This window comes from Haematobia irritans, chromosome 2 (assembly GCF_050003625.1).
Source record: "Haematobia irritans isolate KBUSLIRL chromosome 2, ASM5000362v1, whole genome shotgun sequence".
Lineage (NCBI taxonomy): Eukaryota > Metazoa > Arthropoda > Insecta > Diptera > Muscidae > Haematobia > Haematobia irritans.
Genome location: NC_134398.1, coordinates 112,410,512 through 112,437,712, shown reverse-complemented (window position 1 = coordinate 112,437,712; position 27,201 = coordinate 112,410,512). Strand labels below are relative to the sequence as shown.

Below are 27,201 nucleotides of genomic sequence, written 5' to 3'. Positions count from 1 at the left end.
AATTGAATCAATTAAAATTTTAATTAATTTCGCGACAAAAATCAATCAACTATTTGATTCATTCAATTAAATAATTAATTGAAATTGGCTATAAATTTCAATCAAAAAATTTATATATTGCGACCCCAAAATCGTATTTAGTTTTATTTGAAATAAAAGAAAATATGTGTTTCTTATAAAACATATTTAATATATTATTATTTTTTGAATTATGCAATAGACAAGTTGATTTGGTTCTTGTCATTTGTGTTTTGTTCATAACATAACTTACAAATACAATTATTATCAATAACAACTATAGGGTGAAAAAATAAATTATATAAATCATTATCTTCCTTATAATAATAACCATGTCAGCATGTTCCTTCTAATATGTAGAAGCGCCTAGATTTCTAATAAATCAGCAGCCTGTAAGCTAAATTAGGTTTTCTGAAAGTAAACAGAATAATTCGAATTTAATTTTGTTCAATTAAAAGTTAATTTTGTTAAACATCACCTGCATAGAATATCAAGTTCAATTCTTAGTTCCAGGTTGCAGATTTATAATCTTCTTTTGCAGTTGTAGTCTTTTAGCATAAAAAGGTGTATTAAGGAGCTCAGTAATTTAATTTTAGTAACAATTCCTTTCCAAAATATCCACACATTGAAATCGTCTATTAAAATTTGAACCAATCAAAGACAAAAATAATGGGAAAGCAATGTTATATTTGATATTATATTGATGATACTTTGCAAATTCTGGAAATAGAAAAAAATATAAATGGAAAATACATATTTTTATTATTTTCGTATATTTTTCATATTTTTAAATCCAAAAGAAAGAACTTTTTTAACCATTACATAATTTAGCTCATTAGTTTATATACCAGATATACTGCTTTACTTGGGTTCAAACTGAAAAAGGTAGGTAAAACAAAAATGCAATTTAATGCCAACGCCACTTCGCAACTTCAAGGTGAATCTTCCAACAAACCCATACCGCTCTTGGTTTTAAGAAAACTAGGAGTGAAAAAAATTATAATTTTAAAAGATCAATACGGTACCCACTTTTTTATTGCAAACATATTCTTATATATTTGATAAAATGATGGAGTTGATGGGATTGATTGGTCAATTTCACGAAATAAAATTGGTCACTAAAAGAAATGAATAAAAAATATATTATTTTAGTCCGTTTAATGTAAACAGGCTTCAATGGAAAACGGTATTCACATTTCACAATTTCTTACCTTTAATAAACGTAGATTATTTCCATTTTTACAATACCACAAAACACAAACACAGGTAATTTCAAATGCGTTCTCTCATATATTTTTTTCAAACCTTTACCACGTGGCCGTTTGTTGTTGCACACTTTATTTATTTCAACCCTTTGCTATGATTTGTTGTTGCGTTCAAAATATTTATGCACACATTTTGAATGCAGCAGACAGAATGTCGCCAGTCATGCTTTTCAATTTACGCGAAAAACAAAAACCCAACCGTTCGTTACGAGTTACTTCCACAGACTGATCTCTCCATCATACATTGTTGAATAAAAACCCATTCTCTTGTTCTCTTTTCGCTCTTTCCATTGCTCAAAATTATTCAGTTTCAATCACAAAGGTGATTGGATCAATCACATGTGTAATTGGAAACGGAAAAAATTTCAATCACGTTTGTAATTAAAAATTATTTCCGAATTGATTGAATCAATTAATATTTTAATTGGAAACGTAACAAATATTATTAATTTTTTTAATTGGTTTTTATTCAGATTTGATTATATAATTAATTGAATCAATTAACATATTAATTGATTCCGTTTCCAAATTCAATTAAGTGTTTAATTGAAAAAATTTGGTGATAATTTTTTGTGTGTATACAATACTTCCAAAGAGAGTTTGCAAATAATGATTCCCTTCGCCACTTATGTGATGATTTTAATAGGTATTATCACATCTGAAGAATTCTGGTGTATGGGTCCCAGAATTCAGGGTGTTTAAAGATGATGTCCCAAAGAAATAAAACACTTTCAAATGTTTCCTTGCGAAGAACAATTTAAAGCTTCTTGCTTTATTGAGTACTATATTAGAACTAAATTAAATATGGCGGTTACCAACGCTGCAAGCGTTAAATACTTTTCTTCAAGAAATACATATATATGACATTTATGATGTGTAAATGCACAGAAAAAAATTTCACAAAAATTTTTCCCATTAAAATCTTAATTGAGTTTTAAAAAATATTAAATTAAAAATTAAATTGATTCAACAAATTTTTTAATTGAAACAAAAATCAATCACACAAATTAATAGTATCAATTAATTTTTTAATTGGATCAATTAATTTTTTAATTGAGTGGCAGTGCAGCAAGAAGCAACATACCGTTCTTGAAGTCGTTAGCTCCCCTTGTGCGTCGAAAAGATGACCTCTCTTTGGAAGTATTGTATACACACAAAAACTTATCACCAAATTTTTTCAATTAAACACTTAATTGAATTTGGAAACGGATTCAATTAATATGTTAATTGATTCAATTAATTATTTAATCAAATCCGAATAAAAACCAATTAAAAAATTATTGATATTTGTTACGTTTCCAATTAAAATATTAATTGATTCAATCAATTTCTTAATCAATTCGGAAATAATTTTCAATTACTAACGTGATTGAAATTTTTTCCGTTTCCAATTACACATGTGATTGATCCAATCACCTTTGTGATTGAAACTGAATAATTTTGAGCAATGGAAAGAGCGAAAAGAGAACAAGAGAATGGGTTTTTATTCAACAATGTATGATGGAGAGATCAGTCTGTGGAAGTAACTCGTAACGAACGGTTGGGTTTTTGTTTTTCGCGTAAATTGAAAAGCATGACTGGCGACATTCTGTCTGCTGCATTCAAAATGTGTGCATAAATATTTTGAACGCAACAACAAATCATAGCAAAGGGTTGAAATAAATAAAGTGTGCAACAACAAACGGCCACGTGGTAAAGGTTTGAAAAAAATATATGAGAGAACGCATTTGAAATTACCTGTGTTTGTGTTTTGTGGTATTGTAAAAATGGAAAACAATCTACGTTTATTAAAGGTAAGAAATTGTGAAATGTGAATACCGTTTTCCATTGAAGCCTGTTTACATTAAACGGACTAAAATAATATATTTTTTATTCATTTCTTTTAGTGACCAATTTTATTTCGTGAAATTGACCAATCAATCCCATCAACTCCATCATTTTATCAAATATATAAGAATATGTTTGCAATAAAAAAGTGGGTACCGTATTGATCTTTTAAAATTATAATTTTTTTCACTCCTAGTTTTCTTAAAACCAAGAGCGGTATGGGTTTGTTGGAAGATTCACCTTGAAGTTGCGAAGTGGCGTTGGCATTAAATTGCATTTTTGTTTTACCTACCTTTTTCAGTTTGAACCCAAGTAAAGCAGTATATCTGGTATATAAACTAATGAGCTAAATTATGTAATGGTTAAAAAAGTTCTTTCTTTTGGATTTAAAAATATGAAAAATATACGAAAATAATAAAAATATGTATTTTCCATTTATATTTTTTTCTATTTCCAGAATTTGCAAAGTATCATCAATATAATATCAAATATAACATTGCTTTCCCATTATTTTTGTCTTTGATTGGTTCAAATTTTAATAGACGATTTCAATGTGTGGATATTTTGGAAAGGAATTGTTACTAAAATTAAATTACTGAGCTCCTTAATACACCTTTTTATGCTAAAAGACTACAACTGCAAAAGAAGATTATAAATCTGCAACCTGGAACTAAGAATTGAACTTGATATTCTATGCAGGTGATGTTTAACAAAATTAACTTTTAATTGAACAAAATTAAATTCGAATTATTCTGTTTACTTTCAGAAAACCTAATTTAGCTTACAGGCTGCTGATTTATTAGAAATCTAGGCGCTTCTACATATTAGAAGGAACATGCTGACATGGTTATTATTATAAGGAAGATAATGATTTATATAATTTATTTTTTCACCCTATAGTTGTTATTGATAATAATTGTATTTGTAAGTTATGTTATGAACAAAACACAAATGACAAGAACCAAATCAACTTGTCTATTGCATAATTCAAAAAATAATAATATATTAAATATGTTTTATAAGAAACACATATTTTCTTTTATTTCAAATAAAACTAAATACGATTTTGGGGTCGCAATATATAAATTTTTTGATTGAAATTTATAGCCAATTTCAATTAATTATTTAATTGAATGAATCAAATAGTTGATTGATTTTTGTCGCGAAATTAATTAAAATTTTAATTGATTCAATTAAAACTGTGATTGAATTTTATGTTAAAAATCAATCACGTTTTTAATTGATTCAATCACACAATTAATTGATTCCGTGACAAAAGTCAATTAAATTTTTAATTGAAAATCGTGTTGGTTTTCAATCAAAATGGGTGAATAATACTATCATTTTCGTGATTGAAGACATTTCAATTAAAAAAATGATTGAATCCGCGATTTTCGTGATTGAAATAAAAAAAAAAATTTTTTGTGTGTATTAAGAGGATCAAAGTGAAATCAGGTACTAAACCATGGTTTAACGACACGATTAAGACTGCTATTAGGGAAAGGGATATTGCATACTCACGATGGAAGCGCTTTAGATTACCACATCTTCTAGAGGAGTATCGATCGGCACGGAGAATAGCGAACAGAAATATCAATGCGACGAAGACTGAATATTACTCTATGCGTTTCAATTCTGCTGTAGGTTCCAGGGAAAAATGGAGAATTATACATGATATTGGCGTTGGGAAGTCATAGGTCATCGGGCGGTTATCAAGGTGATCCAAATGACTTGAACGAGATGTTTACTAATATCCCTGCCCCTCCGACGGACGCATCCTTCTATGACACGGATGACGGTATAGGAGGAAACTTATCTGAGAGGAACGATTTCGAGTTCAGGTGCGTTACCCAAGATGAGGTCATAGAGAGTTTTTTATGGTTATGTCGAATGCTATTGGCCTGGATGGAATGGACCCCAGGTTTATATGAATACTGCTCCCTCTTTTCACCTACTTATTTAACACAATTCTGGCGAAAAGTCTTTTGTTAACGGGTTTAATTTACGGATCTGAACTCTTCGCGAATTGTGACTCCGTGAACAAAAATAGACTTAACGTGGCATTCAATAGTATAGTTCGTTATGTGTATGGGATACGCAGGACCGATCATGTTTTGTATGTTACAAACTCCCTCTTTGGCTTTAGTTATAATACCCTGCTTAATGTCAAGTCGTTAGTATTTCTACATAAATTGATTTACAAACGGAAACCCAGCTATCTCTATGATAAAATTAGGTTTATAAGGAAAAGTCTTCTATCCGAATGGCAGTTCTTTATTGGCACAATACGTCTCTGGAACACTCTACCACCCGACGCATCATCTTTTAAGAAGAGTATTCAAAATTTATTTCAAAATTAGAATATTTATCATTAATAAATAATAATTGTTATTATCATAAATAATAATTGTAGATATAATATAGTATCACAATTTCAATCATCAATAATACAATGCAATTGAATATTAAAAGTAATTTCTATATATATATATATATATTTTTTTCTATTATTATTAACACAATTTTTTATTTATTTTAATTTATTTTCTTTTTATCTTTAAATTTAATTATTGTATATACTTATTATAAATCGGAGATGTTTTAACATTTATAATCCTGCACTGTAATTATAAGATTTTAATCTTGTTGTGTAGGTACTCAATAAAATGAAATGAAATGAAATTAAAAATGTATGTGATTAGACAAGTTTCTATAGCAATTGTCCACAAATTGGTAGTAGAACAGACAAGAGTATAATAAACATTAAGTACATTAAATAAAAATCACAAATAGATTAACAATAAATTTAAAAATAAAAGTAGAAATACAAAAGTACAAACAAAAAAAAAAATTAAAACAATAGTATAATTATTTTATTATATATATAATAAAACAATAGTAATGCAGCAATAATTAACTAATTTTGTAAATGATTGAAAATAGGGATTGAAAAAAGGGAGTTCCAAAGACGGGTTGTATTTGTGAAAAATTGTCATTCAGAGATCAGAAGTTGATGGCGGGAAGGTATAACGAGTATACGTCTGTTAGATCTGCCAAAGTTTAATTTACTGTGGAGGTACGGTGGATTTTTTGTGTAAATAATTTTGTGCATCTATGTAAGTGCCTTAATTTTCATGTAGTCCATAAATTCAACCCCGAATAAGCCTCTACTAAACAGCGAACAGCTATCGTATCGTTTTAAACCGAAGGCATATCGCAGGATAGATTTATGAGCTGCCTCTAAACGATTTTTGCTTCTTATATCCGTTTTTGTAAAAAGTTTACTGCCATATAGCAATATAGGGATTAGATACGTCTTTGCCAGGAGCATACGAGTATGAAGAGGTGTGTAGTGCTGGGTTTGGTATAATGTTCGTAGCAAACGTTCGAACGTTTTTCCAGTGGCAGAAATTATTTGATCATTCCAGCTGAAAGACTTATTGAAGATTATTCCAAGATTTTTCACTTTCTCCTTCTGTTCAATTTTCACTCCACCAATCTTTACCATGTATTCACATTCTATGCATTGTGTTCGCCCATTTACTAGTATGAAATTCGATTTTTTTTGGATTTATTTGAAGACTATTTGCAGTTGCCCATGAATGTATATTCTCTAAATCTTTATTCAATTTGGATACGCCATCAGAGAGATTGGTTTTGGGGCAACTTAAATAAATTTGAACATCGTCCGCGTAAATGTGTATTTTGGAATGTTCAAGAACATTTGGCAAGTCATTTATGTAAATGCTGAATAACAGCGGACCGAGAATTGATCCTTGTGGCACTCCAGCAACGAGGTTCTTAGGGCTGTATGACATGTTTTTTAAATACACAGATTGAATGCGATGTTTTAAATAATTTGAAATTAATCGTACAGCTGAGTTTGAGAAATTGAAATATCGCTCTAGCTTGAGACAAAGTATATCATTATTGACGCAATCAAAGGCCTTTTAGTGGTCTAATAAAACTAAAAGGGTTAGTAGGCCGTTATCTATACTCTTTCTAATGTTTTCAGTTACGTCCAAAAGTGCAGTAATACAGCTGTGTTTGGGTCTGAATGCAGATTGATATGCAGATAATAAAGAATTCTGCCTTAAGTATTCAGATATTTGGTTGTGAGTTATACGTTCGAATGCTTTAGATAAGAACGGTAACACCGAGATTGGTCGATATTCGTTTGTTGCATTTGGTTTTTGTATCGGTATCATTTTGGCGTGCTTCCATCCCATTGGATATTGGCCTGTGGTTATAATTGTGTTAGTTTTTTTTTTCGAACGGTCCCATCGCCCACTTTCCCGCCCCTTCCGACCGTGAGGGCCCCGTCCCCATGACGTAGAGACAGCGTACTCACCATGATCCGGACCATGGCGGGGTGGAGGCAGAGGGATTTGACCAGCTACAGAGAAGGACTCATCAGCCGGGTATATTAAAACACAAGATCAAATATTAGGTTATTCAATAAAACTAATGTATTAGTTATCCAAATATGCTAAAATTCTAGACTTCATCATATCAATACTAAGGTTAGTGTCAACTAGATGATAGATTGAATTAAAAATAATGCACATCCTACGAATAGGCTCCACAGAAGCATAATTCGAACGTTGAAAATCAATGTAAAAAAACTGGTAATTCTTAGATGCCCTAAAAGGAACCTTTATCCTAATCCTATATATCAATTCCTCACTAACTAACCTATACATCATCATGGAGCTCAACATCGTCCGTCGGCTCCTAAGAGTAGGCAAATTAATCAGACTCAATCTAGAAGTGTATGAAGGAAGAACAAAGTCACTGTTCCAATGAAGCCTCTTTGTAACATAAGGGTCCGAAAACTCCTTCGCCCAACGCTTTATGAACCCTAGATCCCCATACGCCTTACTCACCATCAAATCAATATGACCATTAAAATTAAGCCTACGATCCATAACAATGCCAAGATCAACAAAAGAATAGATGTGTTATATAAGCGGAAATCTTTTGTAAAATAGTTTTTAAGAATCTTGCACAGAAAAAAATATCACCAAAATATTTCCAATTAAAAAGTTAATTGAAGTTGAAAATTTTTTCAATTAATAAATTAATTGATACAATTAACTTTTTAATCATGATAGAAACATTAAGTTAATTAAGTCAATGATTGAAATTTTTTAAATTTTTAATTAAAAAATTAATTGATACAATTAACTTTTTAATCAAATTCAGAAGACTAATTCCCTTTCACTACACAGAAAAAAATATCACCAAAATATTTCCAATTAAAAAGTTAATTGAAGTTGAAAATTTTTTCAATTAATAAATTAATTGATACAATTAACTTTTTAATCATGATAGAAAAATAAGTTAATTAAGTCAATGATTGAACATTTTAAAATTTTTAATCAAAAAATTAATTGATACAATTTATAAAGAGTGTAAAAAGGATAGGTCCAAGATGACTACCTTGAGGAACTCCAGATATTACATCAAATTGATTAGAAAGAACATTCCCAAACCTTACTCTCTGAACACGCCCTGTTATATAAGAACTGATCCACTTTAACAAGGAAGTAGAGAAGCCAAGTTGTTGTAGTTTTCGTAAGAGAAGCTTATGATTAACTTTGTCAAACGCCTTGCTAAAATTTGTGTATATTACATCAGTTTGTTTACCCATCCTAGTGTCGTTAATTCTAAAATATTCGTAATAGTTGACCTTGACTTTCGGAATCCATGTTGGCATTCATTTAATGCCGAGGAAACCTGATGCGATATAAATTCAGTTATCATCTTTTCCAGCAACTTAGGAACAGCACTTAGCTTCGCAATACCTCTGTAGTTAGACACAATAAATCTATTTCCAGACTTAAAGAATGGAGTAACATATGATTCCTTCCAACATTGTGGAACGTAACCCGATGATATAGAAATATTAAAAATTTTCGTTAGAGGTACTTTAAGAGAATCAGCACAATGTTTCAATATGTTTGGTGGTACCCCGTCAGGGCCAGGTTTATACGATTTTTGTTGTTGTTTAGGCTAGTGTTTTATTCAAATTAATTAACTATTGGTATGAACAAACGTCATTAATTATTACTGACATAGCAGTGGGACGTTTTAATATCTTTAATTATGGATTTTTATTAAGTTTTTTTTTTTTATTTTTTTTTTATAGCATTTCTTGTTTTGCAGCAACAACATGCGAACTATAACTCCGTACATGGAACAAGAGCCATTGTTTATGTTATTAGGTGCACATACATACACACATCCATATTTGTTTCTAGCAAATCATCTTCAGTCCAATAAATATTAATTGGTACAATGGATTGTGCACAGTTTTATTGCAAAACCAAGGAAACCACCATAAATCGATCACAATCAGTGATAGATTTTTCAGTGTGTTTTAGCAGCAGTATTAATCCAATGCAGCATCTCAATGATTAAAATGTTAAGAGCCATTGTTTATGTTATTAGGTGCACATACATACACACATCCATATTTGTTTCTAGCAAATCATCTTCAGTCCAATAAATATTAATTGGTACAATGGATTGTGCACAGTTTTATTGCAAAACCAAGGAAACCACCATAAATCGATCACAATCAGTGATAGATTTTTCAGTGTGTTTTAGCAGCAGTATTAATCCAATGCAGCATCAGTTCAGCTTCCGAAAATTAGCGAAACACGTCCATAATTTATCAAGGTGGTTACTTTATTCATAATTAGCTAAAATGTATAAATATATGTGCAAAAATTGTTTCATTTCTCACTTGGAAATAACGGTACTTAACTTTTTACTTTTTAACGTTGTTTATCACCCTCTATGCTATAATTATCATTAGCGATTTTGTCGCTAGACACTAATTCGAAGTACCGTTATATGAAAATTGTAATGAAAGTTAGAAGTTCAATAGCAAATAGTTATATGTGCATTGTACATCATTTACATTTTTTCAGTGCACAGGCTCATTACAGTTTCGTTGTGAATAATAAATATGGATTGTGGGTGAGTTACATTTATGTTCTTTCATGTATTCAGAAGAAATTTAGTGCAAATTTTTAATCTTTAGTTAAAAATGCCTCGAAGAAGTGAACTTTCAGAGGAAGACGCAGAAAAATTATCGGAATGGACCTAGCTGGTAAAAACAATTGGAGAAATTGCATCGGCGATAAATCGACACCGCAATACGATTAGCAATTAAAAAAAAAAATCCCACAAATGCGCAGTGGACGCATTCCAACCGTTGACCAAAGGACAAAGCGACATATTCGTCAACTTGCTGCCAATAAAAATATGATCTTCAGAGAAATAAAAAGAGAATTGGGTCTGAATGTGACTAGACAATGAATACAGCAAATTATCAAGTACGATATAAGACTAAAATACGGAAATAAAATTCCTAAACCGCGGTTAACACAACACCATAAAAATGCTCGTATTTCTTTTGCTGAAAAATACAAGTTTTGGGACGAAGAGTTCCAAACGGTTATATTTAGCGACGAAAAGAAATTCAATTTGAATGGTCCTGATGACCAACACAAATATTGGCGACTTTCTCGGTACCCTCGTCAAACTTGCTATAAACGCATCCACGGGGGTGGATCTCTTATGGTATGGTCAGCTTTTGGAGCACGAGGAAAATCTAAAATATGTTTTTTTTTTCCCTGAAATGAACGCAGAGATATATCTCGATTTATTGGAGAACAACTTACTCCTAGACCTCGCTTTGCGTCGCAGATACGTTCAAAAAAAAAAAAAAAATAACACGACGCAAACTGAAATGACGCAAAGCGAATTATGAGTTTCTATGGCAAACCATGCAAAGATTGGAGACAGATAACAACGCAACTTCGAAAATCTAATGACGCAAAGTGAAAACTAGTACTAATTCATCAGCGACGCAACTTCGAAATAACGAAAAGCAAGGTCTAGGTGTAATAGATTTTGCAGATGAGTCATATGGTGAAGTTTGGACTTTCCAACAACACGCAAAAAATAATTCTTTCCTCCCAAACGAAATTTTAGACAAACAAAGTTCGTTTCTCATTTGCTTTTCGCTGTAAGGAAGTGTATTTGGAAGAAAAGTATATACTTTTTGTGATAAACGTTTATTCTTTTCCAGGATGTAAAAACAATTTCATAAAGACTAGCTCAAAAAAAAAAAAAAAAAAAAAACATTATTTTCTTGCTAATTGCATTGTCCCTCACATCTTTCTCACATCCACGAGGATTTTTAGTTCGTAACACCTTTTCCTGTAATACCAACAATGTAGAAGAAATTATACGATTTTATAAATTTTTAAAATTTTTTTACCTTTCGCCTGGACGGAGAATCGAACCGCGGACCATGCACATTGTAAGCCAACACACTAACCACTGAGCTATGTACCTGTTATGGTCATCAATAGATAAATATCCATATAAGTTATATTTATATAGCATAGCTTGCGGCGCCCACGAACCGAATAAACAAAGTTTATTTAACAGAAACAAACATTTAGTTTGGCACCGTGGAGCAGTGGTAGCTACGTCCGACTCTCACGCCAAGGGTCGTGGGTTCGATCCCTGCTTCGGCCAAAGTTCTTTTTTTTTTTTTGCTTTTGTTTTTTTTTACATATATTCCAGATATATTCGGAAGATTCCGAAAAAATATTCAACATTACATTGTACTATATTAAATACTATATTAATTAAACTGTAAAATGTGTCTTATTAAAGACCTAAAGTCAGAAAAGAACAGTGTTTGATATAAACGAAATGGACTGTGTTGTTATTTCAAAAATAACTTTTTTTATTGAAAAAATAAAAGATTTGTAACAAACGAATTTTTTTGGTGATAAAAGTTTAAAATTTTCGAAGCAATTCAAAAAACTCTAACAAAAGAAAAACGTTTTCGGTACACGTTTTCCAAACGTTTTTTTTCTTTGCGTGAAGATAATGCACCCATCTATGTTGCATGCCTCACAAAAAACTTTTTTAAGTCTCGTGATATACCTTTACTGGACTGGCCAGCGCTACGCCCCGATCTAAATCCTATAGAAGATCTCTGGGGCATATTATCCGCTAAGGTATTTGCGATGTCCAAGTAATATACAACACCCAAAGAACTGAAGTCTGCAATTAAAAACTTGGTATGTTCTATGCCTCACCGAATACAGCAAGTTCTAATAAACAAGGGCAAGACTATATCGTATTAGTTAATCAATCGATCTTAATTTTATTTTGACATATATAAATATTTTCTATGACTAAAAGTTTAAGTATGGATTTTCTATAAAAGCAAACGTTAAGTAAAGATTTAATCTATGTATTTTAGTAACGTACAAAAGTGTAAATAAAATAAGAAAAATGTTTTCAATAAAAGTTCTTTATAAGACTATAACATAAATTTACACGTTGCATATATAATTTTTTACAGGGGTTAAGGACATGACAACATGTATTTTTAAGAAAGGGGCCAAATAAAGTTATTTTTCTGTTAATCTTCTTTACATCATACACTCAAAACAAAGTGAAGCCTATATTACACTAAAATCAATTTAATTCTATTTTAGTTTTAACAAAGTTTCCATGACTCTAATAATTTTTGCGGATTAAATTACCTAAAACAGAGGAAAACATCCGCGTTTTAATAGAGAGTAATTTACTAAAATTAATCTATTTTTTTCTAAAATTAACTAAAATGTTCTTTTCTGGTAGGCGCGCAAAACTATGCTCTCTAAATATAACTGCTTGAATGCATGTCTTATTTGTGCTTTGAATGGTCCGCTGATCGATTCTCGGTCCAAGCATAAGGTAAAATTTAAAAAGAAGGCAAAAATATAAAGAGATTAAGACCTTAGTTGTCATAGCTATTTAACTTTTTAACTTAACAATGAAATAAATAAAAATCAAAAAATTATAAAATCGAATAATTTCTTCTACATTATTTCTATTTTTTGGCAGAGCAAAAATAAAAAGATCTTTTTAGTTTGAACAATGATGAACAAGTATTTTATTGACATACACTGGTAGAAACAAGCCGGTATGTGGCCATTACCGTTTGGTATTAATAAATTGATTCACGTTACCTTTTAATTTTGATACCACCTTGTATCAAATCATTTACATCCGGTATTATTGTGGTATTAACCATCACATCGTCGTAACATATGATATGTAGACGTTGCGACCAATTGTAATTGGACGCAAAATTTACACGTTGCATATATAATTTTTTTACAGGGGTATATAAAATCTTCAATAATTTAAGGACATGACAATATGTATTTTTAAGAAAGGGGCCAAATAAAGTTATTTTTCTGTTAATGTTCTTTACATCATACACTCAAAACAAAGTGAAGCCTATATTACACTAAAATCAATTTAATTCTATTTTAGTTTTAACAAAGTTTCCATGACTCTAATAATTTTTGCGGATTAAATTACCTAAAACAGAGGAAAACATCCGCGTTTTAATAGAGAGTAATTTACTAAAATTAATCTATTTTTTTCTAAAATTAACTAAAATGTTCTTTTCTGGTAGGCGCGCAAAACTATGCTCTCTAAATATAACTGCTTGAATGCATGTCTTATTTGTGCTTTGAATGGTCCGCTGATCGATTCTCGGTCCAAGCATAAGGTAAAATTTAAAAAGAAGGCAAAAATATAAAGAGATTAAGACCTTAGTTGTCATAGCTATTTAACTTTTTAACTTAACAATGAAATAAATAAAAATCAAAAAATTATAAAATCGAATAATTTCTTCTACATTATTTCTATTTTTTGGCAGAGCAAAAATAAAAAGATCTTTTTAGTTTGAACAATGATGAACAAGTATTTTATTGACATACACTGGTAGAAACAAGCCGGTATGTGGCCATTACCGTTTGGTATTAATAAATTGATTCACGTTACCTTTTAATTTTGATACCACCTTGTATCAAATCATTTACATCCGGTATTATTGTGGTATTAACCATCACATCGTCGTAACATATGATATGTAGACGTTGCGACCAATTGTAATTGGTCGCCTTCGTAGTTTAGCTTTTTTCATGTGGCTTGTACACCCAGAAAAAAGTGACCACTTCTTTAAGTTAAAATTAACTCATTGTGAAGAAAGTTGAACTTCGTATAGCGCCAAAGACATTTTTATTTGTTTGAACGATGTGATTTTCGTAGAAATTAGGTAGAATGCATTCCATATATTATTTAACATTTTCCTATATTTATGTACCACTATACTACAGAATGAAAAAATTTAACTGAATTGAATTCATATATGGAATGATTTTATTGAACTTTTTCATTCATTTGGATAAATCTTACATATTTATTTGTGGTAAACCTTTTACTTCAAAATTAGAACTGCTTACCTTCGTTTTTAAATACAGTTTTATTTATTTATATAGGCGTTTTCTGCAATAACAGACATTTTTATTAATATATTAAATATATTTATTAAGAATTAACAGCATCGACTGGCCTTGAAATATTAGTTTATTATTCCACTATTTCCAATTTCCATGTAAAATTACCAACTGTAAAACGTAATGATTTTCTTATTCTTGTTCCTTTCACTTTTAATAAGATGCTGCGTAACGATTTTGTCCTCCTTTTACAATATCAATACTTACAAATATAAAAAATCATAAACCAATTTTTTCACAAAAGGTTAGCGTCTCTGTATGAATGTTACCTGATAATTGAAAATTCCAAAATGAAGACGAATGAAGGGGTTGTTATTCTGTTGCAGTTTTCTTTCTTTATACACCACCACGAACATTGATAGACTTATTGTTTGATATTTATGTTCAATAATTTTCTCACTAATTTAAAATTTAATTTAATATTATTTTACTATATTATTTTTTTAACAATCCTCCGTATACCATAACAACGCGATTCCAGCTAAAAAACAACCACGCGCAAAAATATCGATTACATCGGTGACAGGTATATAAAAGAAATATAGGAACATTTCCTATATTCTAACAAGTGTGTTTCCTTAAGTTTTCAAAGGATTGAATACTTCTTAGTACGAATGAACTAAAATATTTTTCTATGCCAAGTGTTATTCGTATGTATGATAAGCTTTCTATAATAAAGGAAGTCTGTGTTATGGGTTTATAAGAAATTTTACTAAATTTGAGGAAACTTGGTTTTAGTTCGGTTTTTGTTTAGTTTTACGAATGCTTTGTTATCAGTGAATAAAATGTTCTTGTTCAGTAGTAAATTCTTATACCCAGCGAAGAAAACAGTATTAGTAAAATTCCATGCCTTATTCTAGTTAATGAACTATTCCTAACCGGGATGGAAAATAAAATTTTTACGAAAGTATTAAAAAGGTATTTTTTTGGGCGAAAAAATACTTTTCACTAAATTTCAACAAAAATTCCATTGGAAGATTATTGTCAAGAGCTCCCTTGGACTGAATTTTAAAAAAATAAAATTTTGTTTGTCACTCCTCAATTTTAAATATTTTTGTAGTTTTATATCCGCTTACAAAGACTACTGTAGTATTGTAATCACGGTTGCCACAGTTAATAGAATTCTACTGTTTGGTAGATTAGTAGAAATCACGTTACTTCATAAATTTTCTGTGAATACGAGTATATAAATAAAAAAATCTATTGAAATAAAATTTTGACGAAATTTTCTATAGAAATAACATTTTGCCAAAATTTTCCATAGAAATAACATTTTGACGAAATATTCTATGGAAATAAAATTTTGACAATTTTTTTCTAAAGAAATAAACTTTTGACAAAATTTTCTATAGAAATAACATTTTGACAAAATATTCTATGGATATAAAATTTTGACAAATTTTTCTTTAGAAATAATTTTCTATAGATATAACATTTTTACCAAATTTTCCATAAAAATAAAATTTTGACCAAATTTCCCATAAAAATCAAATTTTGACCAAATTTCTCATAAAAATAAAATTTTGACAAAATTTTCTATAAAAATAAAATTTTTACAAAATTTTCGTCAGAAATAAAATTTTGATTAAATTTTCGTCAGAAATAAAATTTTGAAAATATTTTTTATAAAAATAAAATTTGAAAAAATTTCCTATAGAAATAAAATTTTGATAAAAATTTCTATACAAATAAAATTTTTCTGAAGAAATAAATTTTTGCAAAATAATATTTTTTGGTAGTTTTTGGTAAGATTTGCTCCCAATGTTGGTAGAATTTTTTTTCTCAAGTTTCGACCGTGACTGTAATGGTTCGCATTATTTTTTTTCAACTAAAACATTCTTTAAATTCAATAAAATCGTATTTTTGACTATGGCTTTTACAAAATCGAGATTTTGTTACCGCATGAACTTGTCTGTTTTGCCAAATTTGTAAAAGACTATTAGCAAATTTTGTTAAAGACTTTCACAAAATATTAAAATATTTTGTCAAAACTATTGTACCATAAATCTGATATCGGCTAAAAAATTTCTACACAAAAGGTACTAAATCATTCGCGGGGGCATTTTCCATCCCTGATTCCTAACTGCTTTCAGTTTAGGATTTTCTTACTGAAACAAGTAAATTTTATTATTTCACACAAAAATTTAACTTAATGGAAATAAAATGGCTAAACTAAATTGATAAACATTTTTCCTTTAGTTTCGAAGGGACTTTTTTGTGGGTGTAAATAACAATAGTTTGGGATAAGATGACGAAAAAATGAATTCTGTTAATAATTGCTGGAGAGGATGATAGTGGCCTTTCTAGACATCGAAGGGCATTTCTAGACATCGAAGGGACATTCAACAAAGTCCATCCGAGCTCGATATTAAATGGATTAACAACTCTGAATGTTGACCAAGGAGTACTTAGGCTGTTAGGTTAGTTTAGGTATAGTGGCAACCCGATATTACAGCCTCACTTAGGCTATTCAGTCCAATGTGATATCACAGTGGTGAACTTCTCTCTTATCACTGAGTGCTGCCCGATTCTACGTTAAGCTCAATGACGAGCAGTGTTGCCGTTGTGCGACTTTAGTCGCATTTTGCAACCTTTCTGACGTTATGCGACTTTTGTAAAATATGCAAAATGTGCGCATGCGACTAAAGTCGCACAAAAGGGAAGAGCTTCAATTTGAAGCAATTTTTTTATAAATGGGAATTCATCACCGCTCGCCTTAACTCTTTCCGGTCCGGTGGTATGAATTAGAGGAATTAGAGGAGAACTATCGATAGTCGGCGCCATCGATAGTCGACGATAGTAATTTCACAACCATCGATAGTTGACGATAGTACTATCGATATTCGACGATAGTATCGTCCACAATAATATACATATTTGGTTCATATTTAAAATTTGTTTAATATTTTAATATGAATATTTTACGATATTAATGTTATTTGATCCAAAAGGTTTGGTTTAAAAATAAAATAATGTTAACATTTTTCGCCTCTCGAAAACAATTTGTCCCGCTTTGTTGCAGGGATGTTAGTGTCGTACAAAACGGCTCTTTTAAAGTAAGAGGCTACTGAATGTATTGACGATCTAAAACTTCTGCTTGTCAGTGCAATATTGGCAGTATCAGCCGAAATAGCTGGAATCAGGGGCTAGAATTTCCAAGCCAGAATGGTATCTTTTTAGATGGTCGTGAAAATTCGATGTGTTTCTGCTCGTTTTATCTCCTTTCCGCAATTAAGGCACTTTTAAAATTGTTTGTCCTCTGACCTTTTAAAATATTTCCAATCTTGAAAGATTTTTTTCTTTTTTTCTCTCGGTAGCCAAATCTTTCTCTGAGTCTGTGCTGTTGTAATCACATGCCTGACATGGTCGACTCACTGACTGTCATGGAGCTCCGAAGTTTAGCTGAAATTCAACACATAGTCAAAACTCAGAACTACTTTAAGAGTAAATATTACACCTCTTTGGAGAAAGCGATCCATTCCTTTTAATGCTGCAGCAGACGTCACAAAAAAGGAAAATATTTGGTGATGTGAAAGCCAAACTATCGACTAACTATCGATAGTACTATCGAAAATGCCTGGCTGCTATCGATAGTAGCTCGATAGTGCCCAACAATCGATAGTGCCGATAGTGCTATCGATAGTTCTCCACCTCTAGTATGAATACTATACCACTCATCTAATTAATTTTCCTACATTCTGTGTGCAATTGTATATTCTAAATATCACTTTTATATGTAGATTTAAGCTAATTATTTCAAGAAAAAAATATACCAAATGTTCGAAAGCGCTAGATATATATATATTTTGAACTAAACTTGAGTACCATCTGTCAAGTGTTGACAGTGTTTTCCATTATTTAGCAAATTTCTGCTAAACACGTGCGTTAGACTTTATACTTGTATATTTTTGATCAATAAGATAGTAAATAACGTGCTTGAAAATAGTAACATCAAAAATAAATAAAAAAATTTGAAGTAGTGAGGGTTAAAGTTGATGGTATAAAAATAATACCACTGCGCATTATATACATGGCTAAAAACAATACTAAAAACTCAAAGACAGTGATATATATAGAAAATTTTTGCAAAATTTTATTTATATAGAAAATTTTGTCAAAATTATATTTTCTTTAAAATTCAGTCTCTTGACAATAATATTCAAGTGAAATTTTTGTTGAAATTTAGTAACAAGTACCTTTCCGATAAAAAATACCTTTTTTGTACTTTCTTAAAAATTGTATTTTCCATCCCTGAGTAACTGGCAAAGTGACCAAAATTTTTAAAATATGCACGTTTGAAAATATCTCTTTATTGCTTCCATTGCTAAATTAGGCAGGTTCTTTTCGCAGGGTTTGCTCCATTTCATTTACACACGTGTGTAAAAATATTCATTCATTTCGGGGGGGTTTGATTCCCCTCATCCCCCCCCCCCTGAATACGGCCTTGTACGTGATAGTCCGATATTAGGTCGGAGTGGAGCGAAGGTTCGTTATTTTTTCTTAAATTGAAAGTAGAGGGTTGTCCGTAAATGGGAACTTGGTACATAATTGTATGATGTTTCACAGGCTTCTGCCAGACTTCTTCTTAGTAAAGAACTTAAATTTACATGAAATTGGCAACGTAGAGGGTGCATCATTTTAGCAAATGTTAATGTGGTAAAATTTTTTACTACTTTTGCTTTTTCCGATTTATTGGATGGGAAACAGTAATACTTTGTATGTTATTATAATATAGTGCTTAATATTCAGATATGTTGAGGAGAAGGATACCTTTCCTTGACAAACCACACTTAAAATTCACAAGAAATATAAAAGATTGTCCAACTACTTAAATACAGAACATTATTTAAAAAATTTGGAGGAAAGGATACACCCTCTCGCCGACATTTTGTTAAAACGAACCGTTTTACATATGCATATCCGCCGTATTTGTACCTATAAACGAAAAAGCAAGTAGTCCGATTTGTTTGAAAGAATTCAAATCTTTTCGAATTTGTTTTCAGCACGAAGGATATGGTTGACTAAGTTAACGCAAAATGTTCCTACAAATACGCTTCGGAAGGCGCATCGAAGCGGGCCGGGTTACGCTATTTCCTATATATTGGAAACAATCGAGGATGAAGTTGTTGTGGAAGAGATTCTATCAGACGCAAAGTCAATTGTCGATGATGTTGAGGACCACGATGATCAGAACCAAATCCAGGAACTTTTTGATAACATCCTTGTAGTCGACAATGAAGATAAACGCTTTGATGAAGGTGAAAACTAGGGATGTAGTGGAGTTTTAAATTCGGGTGAACAATTTGATACCGACGACGATATGCCCATATCTAATTTATTTAGCAGCCTCGTAGAAGTCACCCCACCAAATTGGAGTAAGCAAAATTCAATGGAGATACCAATTGCATTTACTGGCATGAAACGAGGACCTACACGCAAAGAAAAAAAAACGTTTGGAAAACGTGTACCGAAAACGTTTTTCTTTTGTTAGAGTTTTTTGAATTGCTTCGAAAATTTTAAACTTTTATCACCAACAAAATTCGTTTGTTACAAAATTTTTATTTTTTCAATAAAAAAGTTATTTTTGAAACAACAACACAGTCCATTTCGTTTATATCAAACACCTTTCTTTTCTGACTTTAGTTCTTTAATAAGACACATTTTACAGTTCACAATTTAATATAGTACAATGTAATGTTGAACATTTTTTCGGAATCTTCCGAACATATCTGGAATATATGTAAAAAAAACTGGTCGAAGCAGGGATCGAACCCACGACCCTTGGCATGCAAGTCGGACGTAGCAACCACTGCTCCACGGTGCCAAACTAAATGTTTGTTTCTGTTAAATAAACTTTGTTTATTCGGGTCGTGAGCGCCGCAATTGATGACCATAACAGGTACATAGCTCAGTGGTTAGTGTGTTGGCTTACAATGTGCATGGTCCGCGGTTCGATTCTCCGTCCAGACGAAAGGTAAAAAAAAAATTATAAAATCGTATAGTTTCATCTACATTGTTGGTATTACAGGAAAAGGTGTTAAAAACTAAAAAAAAAACTCGTGGATGTGACAAAGATGTGAGGGAAAATGCAATTAGCAAGAAAACAATGTTTTTTGAGTTAGTCTTTATGAAATTGTTTTTACATCCTGGAAAAGAATAAACGTTTATCACAAAAAGTATATACTTTTCTTCCAAATACACTTCCTTACAGCGAAAAGCAAATGAGAAACGAACTTTGTTTGTCTAAAATTTCGTTTGGGAGGAAAGAATTATTTTTTTGCGTGCACAGAAGTTGTGGAAAACGAGGCATCCTTGATAATTTTAATATTTTTAGTAAAATTATAACAAAAGAAATTATTGAACATACGAGTATTGTATTTCAAATGAACCTGTATGTTCAACAATGTGGCAAACGCTACACTGCAACAAATTCCTTACACACGGATGAAAAAGACTGTTTTTCATATGTTTGGCTATAAACATTATATGTTTGGAACACACATTTTTAAACACAATATTTTTGAGTGCAAGCATATACTGTTCATAAACTAGCATAACATGTTTGGGACATATATGTTAATATGTTAGAACATATTATGTTTGGGACATAAAATGTTTGTAAATATAATATGCTTGGATGCAAACATATATTAATTTAGAAATAGCCTATAAACATATATGTGTTTAGTAGCTTGGAGCGCTATTTAACAGGGAGCGATATTGAATTAAGTTGGTGGTTGTTGCTTGTTATTACAAAATTAACATTTTATTTTTCCTTGGGCGATTGATCAGCTACTTCTTTGATCCTTACAAACTGTGTGGTCCGCTGTTCGAATCCCCGTCCGGCAAAAGGTAAAATTAAAATAAAAAAAATCATAAAATTGAATAATTTCTTCTACAATGTTTGTATTACAGAAAAAGGTGCTAAGAACTAAAAATTCTCGTGGAAGTGAGAAAGATGTCGGGGAATATACAATTGGGCAGAAACAAAATTTTGAGCATTCAGGTCGAAAACCTATGTTGTTAGCACCTATATTACCTGTTTATTTTCATAATTCATTATGATTGTAAATATATAAATAAATAAAAAAAATTTTGAGCACAATATTGTTTGGGAGAATTTTTTTAAGCATATAATATTTTTGGGTGCAAAATGCTTCCAAACATATTATATGGTCACATAATAACATATTGTTTTTTGGAAGACAACATTATTGAATTTGGATGCAAAAATACAAAATGTTTGGAACTTAGACTACCCAAACATATATTGTTTAGACCAATATGCTTTCAAACATATTATATATTGGTAGAGATCAAACATATAAATGTTTGGGCAATACCCAAAAATGTATATGCTTGAAGCAAAATATGTTTGGGAGTATATGTTACAGAAACGATTTTTTGTAAGGGTGCAAATACTAGCTTTTATAGGAATTAACTTTCTAATGGGAATAAAACCCCTGGCCAGTTACAAAGACTATTGGTCATCTCGTCCGGAATTAAATGACGGCTATAAATCGAAAATAATGCCTATAAGAAGATTTATCTAATATACATTTGAATGATTCTACCTTAATGCCTAAAAAAGGATCACCTAAGTTCAACAAGCTGAATAAAGTTCAACCGTTTCTGGATATGTTGCTAGAGAGATTTAAATTGTGTTTTAACCTGGGTGAATATCTAGCGGTAGATGAATCCATGATTAGATTTATGGATTTATTTTGTTTAGAGTTTACTCCACTTTGTTAAAGTAAAACGAAATCGTGTTTTAATGAATTTCATAAATAAAGCTATCACATAAGCGCGGTGGTATAAAAATCATACCACATCCTTGCGCGAAATCCTGAAAGGGTTTTTTGTATTTTTTTTTTTTTTTTTCAATAAATTACTTCTGTAAATAAAAGCAAATAAAAATTTTCTTTAATTTTTGCCGATTTTATATAGTGCGCCGGAAAGGGTTAAATGGGAGCCACCGTTGTGCAATGGCCCTCCTTGGTCATGGATTCAACCCAGTTTCGACTAAACAACAAAATGTGTGTAATATGAAACGCCGTTTGAACTCGGCTATAAAAAGGAGTCCACTTGTCATTGAGCTACCCATAGAAGCACTCCTTAATAAATCACAATATTATGAAAATAGACATGCGACCTACGTACCTAACCTACACGTTGTTCTGGTTTGTTCAGTCGTTGTTTTATTGCATACCATTTCAACCACTAGATCCGTTACTAATTTTTGATAATTATGACAAATTTTTATTGGAAGTCGTTCGTTTACTCCAAACCCCAGCAAAAGAGAGCCAGAGAGATCAAATGTGACATTTGAGAAATAGCGAAGTTGCAAGTTTTTGTTAGAGATTTTTTTGTCAGTAAAAACTTGTAAGAGTTTGTCATAAACATAACAACATAACATATATTTCACAGAGTCAATTATAAGTGTAGTATACAAAATATATATTTTTATTATTTTAATTCATTTAAAGGCTTTAAGTTGCATTTCTGCTAATTTTAGCAAAAAAAAATCCATTTTTACTCTCTTGAAAGTTTACTTTTTAGTGGATTTTTGTTACAATAAGTTCCTTTATTGTTTTTGTGTTGTTTTATAGAACATTTTTTGTAATAAAAAGACCTCACAAACAGAAGCAACGTTTTTTCATTATGCGACTTTTTTTTTTGAATATGCGACTTTTTCAAAATTTCCAACGGTAACGCTGATGACAAGCGACCTCTTTTCTATAGCCGAGTCCGAACGGCGTTCCTCATTGCAGTGAAACCACTTAGAGAAGTTTTGAAAAACTCAGAAAAGTCACCAGCATTACTGAGGTGGGAAAATCCGCCGCTGAAAACACTGTTGGTGTTTGGTTGAAACTGCTTACATGCTTACCACTGCACCACGGCGACTCCCGTGGTAGACGAACTTCTAACGAATCGACGTATTGCAGCCACACTAAGCCAAGCAAACATACAAAGGTATGTGAACAGAGGCACACCCCAAGGATGTGTTCTTCACCTCTTCTATTTCATGTTGCTATAAACAACCATCTGGTTTCCCTAGAAAAAGAAAGAATAAAAGTGGTGGAATATGCAGATGATGTGGCACTAGTAGTCAGGGGAAAATTCCCATCCACAATTAGAAATATTATACAGGGAGCCCTCCGGATGACTGGGAAATGAGCGAAAGAGAATGGTCTTGGGGTAAATCCTTCAAAGACAGAACTAAACATGTACTGCAAAGATCTCAAAATTCCGACGGTTAACCACATATCCTTAGGTGGTATGGAAATTCCCTTTGGTGAGTGTGCTAAATATCTTGGCATTATTTTGGACAGGAAGTTGAGCTTTAAGCTTACTATTGATGAAAGGGGATGAAAATCCACGGTTGCTTTGTACTCGTGCCAAAAAGAAAAAAGTGGGGACTAAATAATGCTATATGGTGTTGTAGTCTGGTGGCCGGCACTTCAGCAGCCGACAAGTTTAGACAAAGTTTAGCGTATGGCGTGCTTGTATATCTCAGGCGCATTCAATAAGACAGGAACAAATTCCCTTAATGTCATGCTGCATCTATTGCCTTTAGACATTTTGTCCCAACAGTCAGCTGCAACTGCCAGATGTGCCAAACGTAGTGGATTACACTCTGGCGACACCACTTTTCGACAAAAAGTTTGAAACTCTAATTCCCAACAGTGAGGCGTGGTACACATAGACCCCAGGGAATAAACTTTATATAGATTTATACACTGATGGCTCAAAATTGGATGGACAAGTGGGTTTCGGAGTATATTCTAAAGATAATGGATCTTCGAATAGCGAAAAGATTACCTAGTCACTGTAGTTTTTTCAGGCTGAAATATTAGCAATAATAGGGTAGCGAATTGGCTAAGAAGCAATGTTCCAACAAATGTTGGCATTAATATATACTCAGACAGTCAACCAGCAATAAAATTCTTTGATTCTGTGTTCCTTACCTGGAAAACGGTCATCGTAAGCCGCAAATCACTCAACGAGATGGGTTCCTGGCCATAGGAACATACCGGGGAACTGCAAAGCGGGTGAGTTAGCAAGGCTAAGAGCTACCTTACATATTCCAGGGAAACTAGAATCTGTTGGTATGCCTCTGGCTACCATCACGCTCTTACTGCGTGAGAAGGCTGTTATGATGGCAAATATTTGATGGGAGAATTGCAAGGGTTGTAACGACACCAAGCAAATATGGCCCCATTTAAACTTAAACCGCACACTATATATGCTAGTTTTCTCACTCATGATATCTGCTATAACGGGTCGCTGCCTAATAGGCAAAAACTATTGGCGCGAAGTATAATGACTACTGTATGAGCTGTAATGATGCGGAAGAAAAGGAATCAATTAAACACCTCTTGTGTGAGTGTCCTGCGTTTAACTTAAGCAGCGTTAACTTAAAACGTTAACTTAAGCAGTCTGCTAATGTTTTGGAACAATATAGTTGATTCAACAGAAGAAAATAATCGAGAAAGTTCAGCGGTTAAAACTAGAAGTACCCATATGTAATAGGAACTTTTAGTTAATGTCCTGAAACTTAATCGGGTTGCCACTTTAACCTAACCTAACCATTATCTTTTCGCAACATTTTAATGGTGGTGCCCATGTTCATGGTCCATGGTTCTCAACGTCAGCTCTCATCGAAACAATTCAATGGAATTCATGGAAACAATCCAGTACTTCAGCTTTACTTTTGATAAAATAAATCCTTACTTTGCGAATGAAGTCATCTATGAACGTGACGAAGTAAAGACTACCTCTGATGAATTTCACCTCCATGGGTCCGCAAACGTCTGAGTGTATAATTTCCAATACTTTCGGTGCCCTTGACCCATCTATGGGAAAACTATTCCGATGTTGCCCTTCTTCTGCACACGCAGTACAAGGAGTCAACGAATTTTCTCGGAATTGAATTCCTTTTACCAAACCGTTTGAAAAGAATTTAAAATTTTCAAATCCCAGATGAGCGTAACGACGATGCCAAACATAAACTGAATTGTCCTTTGCAATACAGGCGGTTTTGAAGAGAATGGTTTGCATATCAAGTTTATGCAAACCATTCCCTTCATTTCCTTTTGCAATAATATCTTTCGATGAATGCAAAATTTGACAACCCTTTCTATCGAAAACTACGCTGTTCTTATGGTCGAATATGTTCTTAATAGATAACAAATTCATCTCCAAAGAAGGATCATGAAGAACTTCGTGTACTGTAACGACTTCATTTCCCTTAGGAGTCGAGACTATCAACGATATATTACATTTTCCCACAGCTTGCATGGTTGCATTTTTGGCAGTTTTTATTTCACCGGAGAATTCACAAAGGCTCTCGAAGCATTCTTGGTGTGCGGTCATGTGGTTTGTCGCGCGACTGTCTATGTACCACTCGTTATATGAAGATTTTGTGTCTAAAGGCCGGTACTATGTTAATTCTTGCAAAAAAATTTTATAGAAATCATTATTTCGCACATGGAAAGCGGTGTTTACTTAGGTAGAAGGGAGCGCTATTTAACAGGGCGCGATATTGAATTAAGTTAATACACCCAAACACACACATACTCCTAGCCCTTTATTTGAAAAAAAAAGAAGAAGAATGTGCATTTATTTATTTTAGAAAATAATTTTGTTATAGAAAAATACAATACAAATCTAACAAATAAGCTTCACTATATCAAACAAATATTTTCTTTATATTCAATACATATAATTTCAATACATATTTTATTTCACATACATAATTCACATTAAAATATACATATGTGTGTGCCTGTGTATGTGGTTGGTGGTTGCTATTACAAAATTAACATTTTATTTTTCCGTTGGCAATTGATCCTTTGCATATTTTCGGAACTAAAATATGATCCGTGTTTGCGTTATAAACCCACACAAATAGTTTTAATAAATAAATTATTTCTTAATTAACATTGCAAATGGCGCTATGCTATAATCGTCAATTTTTCAACTAAAAAAAAAAAACAAAGTACCACAAATGAAAAAAATTCGTTAGTTTTTCGCATTTTGTGGTTTTGTACTCACTCAGATGCGTAATGGTCCATGCCATCACAATTAAAACACCATGACTTACCCTTTTGATCTTGTTTGGATGTTTTTTTTTTTGACCTCTTGCGATGTCACCATCGAATTTTTCGGTTTTCTTGGAGTACAATGCGTTATTCGAAGTTGATGGCTCACATTTTACATCTTGCAAATGTTTCACCTTGACTAAATCAGCTGTTAACGGCTTCCCGGTACTATCAATTGTCCTTATCATCGGTTGATACTCAGTAGGCAATCCTTTCAGCAGTAAACTTCCAATCCATTCATCATTTACACTGAAACCAATGTCATTCAATTTCTATGCTGTTGAAATTACTTGATTGACGTCATCTTCCATCGATGAACATTCAACTAAAGGTCTGCACAAGCTTATTTGAATTTTCAAATTTCAAAATGTTCTGAAACATGAATAGAACTTTCAAAACAGATACGAGTATAAGCAAAACTTTCAAACATCAAATAAAACAAATATCAGAACATAACCTACGCATACTTGGTTGCAAACGAACGTTTTGTAAAGGGTGATTTGTTAAGAGCTTGATAACTTTTTTTTTTTAAAAAAACGCATAAAATTTGCAAAATCTCATCGGTTCTTTATTTGAAACGTTAGATTGGTCCAT

General features: G+C 31.7%; 1 long non-coding RNA gene across 1 annotated transcript in view; it reads left to right on the top strand.

The window, feature by feature from the left end:
* The first annotated feature begins 2,777 nt into the window (after positions 1-2,777).
* Positions 2,778-27,201, top strand: part of LOC142223815 (uncharacterized) — an 80,919-nt gene continuing 56,495 nt past the window's right edge. Inside the window, exon 1 of the long non-coding RNA XR_012718910.1 lies at positions 2,778-3,076. This is a non-coding gene — a long non-coding RNA (uncharacterized LOC142223815). The remainder of the gene's footprint in view (positions 3,077-27,201) is intronic.